Source organism: Pantherophis guttatus, chromosome 10 (assembly GCF_059756535.1).
Source record: "Pantherophis guttatus breed Tessera chromosome 10, ASM5975653v1, whole genome shotgun sequence".
NCBI lineage: Eukaryota > Metazoa > Chordata > Lepidosauria > Squamata > Colubridae > Pantherophis > Pantherophis guttatus.
Window position 1 is genome coordinate 27,410,796 of NC_142072.1, and position 7,759 is coordinate 27,418,554.

Below are 7,759 nucleotides of genomic sequence, written 5' to 3' on the forward strand. Positions count from 1 at the left end.
TCAACAGTTACCCTACCCCACACCTTCCAGGATGGGATATGGAAAACTCAAGAGTTCTTGTGTAAGAGCTTTTCGCTCATCTCTTTTAATAGCCGTTTCTGGCCTGGGGAAGTGTAGGTGGCAACACCTCCTATCTCGAAAACTACAGGTGGTAGTTGGTGGGAAGCCTTGCCTTGCCCTGTCAAATGCAAGCAGATCATTGTTCTCCAGTTATGAAGAACAGTGTTGAATGGCAGTAAAAGCATAAGAGAAGTTCTCATTCAAGGATCTTGCTGTGCTTCACCACTGTAGAATGGGGCCACCCATCAGTAGGGTGTCTGGTATCATCAGCATGTTGATAGTACCCAATTATATATCTCCACCCTTAGACAGACAGTGGTTGCTGTGGCGATGCTGGCCAAGTGCCTGCAAGCTGTCAAGGAGGAACCTTGGCGAACGGAGAGGCTTTGCAGGGGTTTTCGCCTCCCTGGACCAGATGATTAACTCTGGAGGGGGTGCCACTCCCCCAGACGGCTTGTGCTTGAGGAGGCAGGTGGCAGCCATGGCTTGGGGGGGGGGGGTGGACTTTGCACAGATTCATTTGGTGCTCCCAATTATGCCCTTTCCTGGACCAGCAGGCCTTGCTCATGGCCACTCATGTCTTGGGTCATATCCCGTTTATTGCAATGCACTCTACATGGGGCTGCCCTTGAAGACCACCCAAAAGTTGCTGCTAGTCCAAAACCCAGTGATGTGCACAGTAATTAGTGTCCCTTGGTTTGCCCGTGTAAGAGCTGCATTGGCTTATAGGTTCTTTCCAGGTGCCATTCAAGGTGCTGCTCATTACCTTTAAAGCCCTAAATAGGACAGGGACAGGTCATCTGCCCCTCCCTAAGGACATCTACTTATCCTACCAGATCAGATAGGGTGGGTACACATAGGCTCCTAGTCCTTGCCCTTAAATATTGCCACCTTGTGGGAGCAAGGAAGCATGCATTTTCCGTGGCAGCTCCACCCTTTGGAGCACTCTTCCCCCTGCACTTTGGCATCAGCCCTTAACCTTCCAAAAAGCACTGATGGTCTAGCTCAGTGGTTCTCAACCTTCCTAATGCCGCGACCCATTAATACAGTTCCTCATGTTGTGGTGACCCCCAACCGGGGGGGGGTTCTAAAATTTTTTACTATCGGTTCTGTGGGTGTGGCTTGGAGGTCATGTGACTGGGTGGGCGTGGCTAGCTGGTCATGTGACCGGGTGGCCATGGCTATGTGTATAGGGACTACTCAGAGGGCTGAAAAAAGTCATTTCTGACAGATCCTCGCACTTTTGACCGGTCTTCGCACTTATGACCATCCTCACATTTATGCCCGTGCAGCATTCTTAACAACCGTGTCAATCATTTCACCACTACTTCTCTTCACCACGGTGACAAGATAGGGCGCAAAACGTGAAATGTGAGGACAGTCATAAGTTCAAGGACTGGTCAAAAGTGCGAGGACCGGTCAAAAATAACTTTTTCAGCCCTCTGAGTAGTCCATATGCACATAAGGACTATCCAGAGGGCTGAAAAAAGTAATTTATGACAGGTCCTTGCACTTTTGACCGGTCATCATTTATGCCATCATTTATCTTCTAATCCAGAGATCTCCAACCTTGGCAACTTTAAGCCTGGCAGACTTCAACTCCCAGAATTCCCCAGCCAGCTATGCTGGCTAGAGAATTCTGGGAGTTGAAGTCCACAAGTCTTAAAGCTGCCACGTTTGAAGACCTCTGAGCTAGGGCTTTAGGGCCAGCCTTTTGGGGAGGGGGTCCCATTCGGAGAGACCCCCTGCCTCTCAGGAAGCATCAGGCCCAGGCAAAGAAAGTTGCCAAGGTTGGAGATCTCTGGACTAGAAACCTCCAAAGGTCCCTTCCAACTCTATAATTCTGGTAAGCAAGCACAGTTAAGCTACTTAAATCCTCCAGAATAGGGGTCCCCAACCTTTTGGACCTCAGGGACCACCAAGTTCATAATTTTAAATTTCGCAGACCACTAATACGAATCCAGTGTGCCACTTGCTGAAGCACCTGGACTCCCAGTGACGGGATAGGGTCCTTCAGGCACTCTCCCCCCCTCTTTCTCTCTCCCCCCTCTTTCATTCTCTCTTTCTCTCCCCCCTCTTTCTCCCTCTCTCCCCTACTCACTCTCTCTCTCATTCTCTCTTTCTCTCCCTCTTTCTCTCTCTCTCCCCCACTCTCTCTCTCATTCTCTCTCCCTTCTCTCTCTCCTCCACTCTCTCTCATTCTTTCTCTCACCCAATCTTTCTCTCCCCCCCCTTTCTCTCATTCTTTCTCTCTCCCCCTTCTCTCTCCCCCACTCTTTCTCTCACTCTCTCCCCCTCTTTCTCTCATTCTCTTTCTCTCTTCCCCCCCCCCTTTCTCTTTCCCTCTCTCTCCCCCACTCTCTCTCTCTCATTCTCTTGCAGGGGGCCGATTTGGTGTCTGCAATGGAGAGCAAAATCCAGCTTCTTCTCTCTGCTGTAAGTGCAGCATCAGGATTCTGCCTTGGTATATTTGCGGCGCAAGGCAGCCCTCATTTCCTGCCGACTCGGAGCGGTAAATAGCGTCTGGTTCGGGGAACAGCTGGATTTTGCTCTCCATTGCTCTCTCGGCCCCCTGTAAGCTCTCATCTCTCAAGAAGCCCAACCAAAGTTTCCCGCACCACTTCAGGGAGCGTTCCTCGAGAGACGAGAGCTTGCTGAGAGAGCAATGGAGAGCAAAATCCGGCTGATCCCCAAACCAGATGCTGTTTACCGCTCCAAGTCCCAAGCGGCAGGAGAGGAGGGCTGCCTTGTGCTGCAAATATACCAAGGTGGAATCCTGATGCGGAACTTACAGCAGAGAGAAGAAGCTGGATTTTGCTCTCCATTGCAGACACCAGATCGTATTGCACCACCTGCAAAAATGCAAAAATTTCCAAATGTAGCCCTGCCCTCTAACAGCCCTCCTGATGTTCAACTGTTGTCTCTCAAGGAGGATACTTGGCCAGCCTCATGCTTGAAAGGATTCTACAATGTAACAGCAGATGTCTCCCACCTTGGCAGCTTTAAGACTTGTGGACTTCAACTCCCAGAATTCTCCACAATTCCCCAGAATGGGCTAGGCGGGAGTTGAAGTCCACAGGTTGTAAGAGTCACAATTGCCCAGCCCTGGGCTAGGGTAGGCTGACGCCGCGCGGGTGGGAGGCGGGGCAAGGCGAGGGGCGGATGAGCCAGCAATTTAACAAACGGTTTGGTGTGCTGCGAGGCCAATAATTGCAAAAAAACACCGAACTGTTTGTTAAATTACTGGCTCGCCCACCCCTCGCCCTGCCCCACCCCCACTATTTATTGGCAAGGGGCGGGGCAAGCCAGCAATTTAACAAACGGTTCAACCAAGCCACCTAGAACCGGCAGAATCCCACCACAGGTTTGTTTCCCTCTAGCCATCAGCTGGGACTCTGGAGGCAGCAATAGATTGGGAGTGGGCGGGGTAAGCGACTGGCGACCGGCGATCCAACAGAGGCAGAGGGTGAGGGTGAGGGTGAGTGAAGGCGTGGGGAGGGCGAGAGAGGGCTTTGGTGACCCCTGTGAAATGGTCGTTTGACCCCCAAATGTGTCGCGACCCCCAGGTTGAGAACCGCTGGTCTAACTTTTCTCCCAAGTGCTGAGATAGAATGAGGTGGCTGCATGTTGGAAGCTTAATTTAGTGCCAGGTTTTTGTTTTTAAAGTTTTAATTTTAATAGTTTTAATTTATTTATTTTGTAAACTTGCATGCAACCCATCTCGCCATCTTTGTGGCTTCCATTCAATTAAAACACTCTAGGTAAAGGTTCCCCTCGCACATATGTGCTAGTTGTTCCTGACTCTAGGGGGCAGTGCTCATCTCAGTTTATTTATTTATTTATTTATTTTTGCGATTTATATGCCGCCATTCTCCCAAAGGACTCAAAGTTTCAAAGCCGAAGAGCCAGCACTGTCTGAAGACATCTCCATGATCATGTGGCCGGCATGATTCAATGCCAAAGGTGCACGGAACGCTGTTCCCTTCCCACCAAAGGTGGTCCCTATTTTTCTACTTGCATTTTTTACGTGCTTTCGAACTGCTAGGTTGGCAGAAGCTGGGACAAGGAACGGGAGCTCATCCCCATTACGCGGAACTAGGGATTCGAACCGCTGAACTGCCAACCTTTCGATCAACAACCTCAGCATCTTAGCCACTGAGCCACCGCATCTTATATGCACTATAAAACATTAAATATGGGTCATAAATGTAAAATTCAATTAAAATAAAGCTAACCAGTATAGAGAGGAAGCAAATTGTGCACAGGAAGGTGGGGTGTTGTCTCCTCCATTAGCCACCTCCAAAGTGCCACAGCCCCATCAGGACCCCAGGCTGAGTAGCACAAGAGGATGGGAGCAGATCTGGCCTTGGAGGAGCACGATGTTCCAGAGGGCAAGTCAGGGTAGAAAAGATTCTTCCCCTGGATCCCACCAGTTGAAATTGCTTGACTGACAGGGTCTGCAGCATGCCTCTTCTGCTGGCATGGGTGGGGCAGGGCAATCACGGTGGGCTGAGATGGTTCCTTGGATAACCTGCTTCCATGCCATGAAGGACTATAAAAGTGATAACCAATACCTTAAATTGGACCCGAAAGCAAACAAGCAACCAGTGCATCTTGCATAATAGCAGTGTAACATGGGCTGCCCTCGGGGCCCCAAGAACTGTCCATGTGGCTGCATTCTGCACCAGCTGAAGCTTCCAGATACTCTTCAAGGATAGCCTCATGTAGAGCACACTGCAATAGTCCAGAAGAGAGATGACCGGGGTTTGAACGAGTGTAGGGACTCCCAGCCTAGGAAATGACTCAACTGGCATGCAACACAAAGTTGTGTAAAGGCTCTCCTAGCCACAACTGCCATCTGCTCATCGAGCAAGAGTTATGATTCCAGAAGAACCCCCAAATTGCACACTGGATCTGTCTGGAGTAGTGCAGCCCCATCCAGAGCTAAAGATATTAAAGTCCTGGAGCCGGAAGCCACTCAAACTTCCTAGGATTTGACCAATGATCTCCCCTCCAGAAACCTCAGCCTCCAGGCACCATGAGAGGGCAGCGACAGCATCAATTGGGTCCCCCCCGGATGGAGCTGTAAAGCTGAGTGTCATCAGTCCACCATTTTTACCTTATCCCGTGGTGACAGATGACCTCACCCGGCAGCTTCATGTAGATGTTAAAAAGAAGCAGAGAAAGTACTGAGTCTTGTGGCACCCCACAAACGAGCAGCCATTGACTGGACCTCTCGTTTCCTATCAATATCAGTTGTGACTGGTTTTGGAGAAAGGAGCCAAACCAGGGCAGAATTATGCTGCCCAACCCCAAGCCCCACGACTGCCCCCAAAGGAACCATGGTCAATGATACCAAGGTCATCCAAAAGAGTGACCAATGCCCTTTCTGTCCCATAACCAGACCTGAAACCTGACCCGGAGGGCTCCAGACAATCCGTTTCATCCAGGATCCTCTGAAGCTGCCAACCACTTTCCCTGCCATCTACTCTAAAAAGGGAAGGTGGGAGACTAGATGTAAATTGTCCAGACAGGTGGGATCAAGAGATTTTGTTTTTAAGGAGAGGCCAACCAGGGCCTCCTTAAAAGTTCCTGAAAACATCCCCTCCCACAATGAGGAATATATCGCTGCCTGAACTCACCTGCTGAAGGTTTTCACCAAGCAAAAGAGACAGGGATCTAACTGACAGCTGGTTGCACTGACAGCACTGAGGACTGTTCTTCCAGTTGTCATATGCAGCTTTCAGAAGCACATTAAACAAGTTTGCACAGCCAATCTATAAGCACACAGCCCCATTTTGTCATTTCTTCAGTTATGTTGCCTTTCCACAATCTTTCCTTTTTCATCAATCTCATGGCGTTTCCAATATCTTTTTCATTAGTATTTCTTTGCTTTATCAATAGCATTCAGTTCAGATCGACTCTTTGGCACATTCATGTACAAAGCTCTAAAACTTTGTTTTTAATTCTGTTCACTTTGCTAGGAGTAGCTTTGCTTAGCCCTTTTCATCTACCTCCAAAACAACTTATTTTGATCAAAATCAATGCATTTTCTGTGCCTTTTTTGGTCCTAACTGTTCCTTGCCCTCTTGGACATAATTCCTTGTGGCTCCCCTTTCCTTTACATCCCCATTATGCTGCACTGTTACTTTATGCAAAGGAAAAGCAAAATCTCCCCAGGGCTTACTTTGTACAAAGGGATGAGGCAGAATTTGAACCAGAGTCCAAGAGATGACTGTGAGCAAACTTTGGTAAGAGCAGTTTCCTTCTAGGCCAGGTGGGGGGGACATACACCCATTAAGACAGTGTTTCTCAACCTTGGTAGCTTGAAGATGGGTGGACTTCAACTCCCAGAAGTTGAAATCCACCCATCTTCAAGCTTCCAAGGTTGAGAAACACTGCATTAAGAGAAAGCACGGAAGATATTTTCGGCTGGTGTGTCAAGTGAAGGCCAAGTAAAAGTGCCAAAGCTTAAGGGACATCAACACTGACCATCCTTCCGAGCATGCACATCTCTGCACTGACAGCATGGCCTGGGGAAATAGGAAGTGTTTTGCACAAAGATGGAGCTCCACACTGAGCAATGAGTAAGCCAAGTCTGCATGATGTTCCCTTGGTTGTTTAACATTTTTATGGTACGTTAGATAGCATTCTAAAAAGCAGAGACATCACCCTGCCAACAAAAGTGCGTATACTCAAGGCTATGGTGTTCCCAGTTGCAATGTCTGGCTGTGAAAGTTGGACCATAAGAAAGGCTGAACGTCAAAGAATGGAGGCCTTTGAACTCTGGTGCTGGAGAAGATTCCTGTGAGTCCCTTGGACTGCAAGGCGATCAAACCCGTCAGTCCTAGAGGAGATCAACCCTGACTGCTCTTTAGAAGGCCAGATCCTGAAGATGAAACTCAAATTTGGCCACCTAATGAGAAGGAGAAGAGCCTAATGCTGGGAAAGATTGAGGGCAAAAGAAGAAGGGGACAGCAGAGAACGAGGTGGCTCCATTACTGAAGCAGTCGGCGTGAGCTTAAATGGTCTCCGGTGGATGGTAGAGGACAGGAAGGCCTGGAGGAACGTTGTCTATGGGTCGCGATGGGTCAGACACTTTGCAACTAACAACAACAAGAAGGAATGAATGCAGATAATGCCCTTTTGCTAGCTGGGTAGCTCAAATGATTTGCAGCAAACTGTCAGCGTTCCAACTAGCTCCTCATTGCAATTCAAAACTCCAAGACAAAGTCCATCAAAGTAAGATTTTATTAGAGAAATCATAGTGGCACATCTGGGGAAAACCCGAATCTTAAATCCCGCGTTTGCCCCCACCCACACTAAAATTCACACCCTGCCCTGTCCAGTGACATTCACATCCCATGGCCCAATCAATCCACTGTCTCAGCTGCCCACTCTGCTCCAGGTGCCAACAAATCACCTTGATTTCATGTGAAAGAATGTTATGATTTACTCCCTTCTCTACTCTCCCGTTCCAAAGACGGATCCAGGGCTGATTTAACATTACACTGATTGTACAATTCTTATGATAGACCAAATGGTCATATTATATTATGATAGGTCATAAAAATAATTATTTTGAAATAACCAATGTATATAAATTTCTTTAATCAGAACCAGGGGTGAAATGTAAAATCTGTTACTACCGGTTCTGTGGGCGTGGCTTGGTGGGGGTGGGGGTAATGTGACAGTGGGC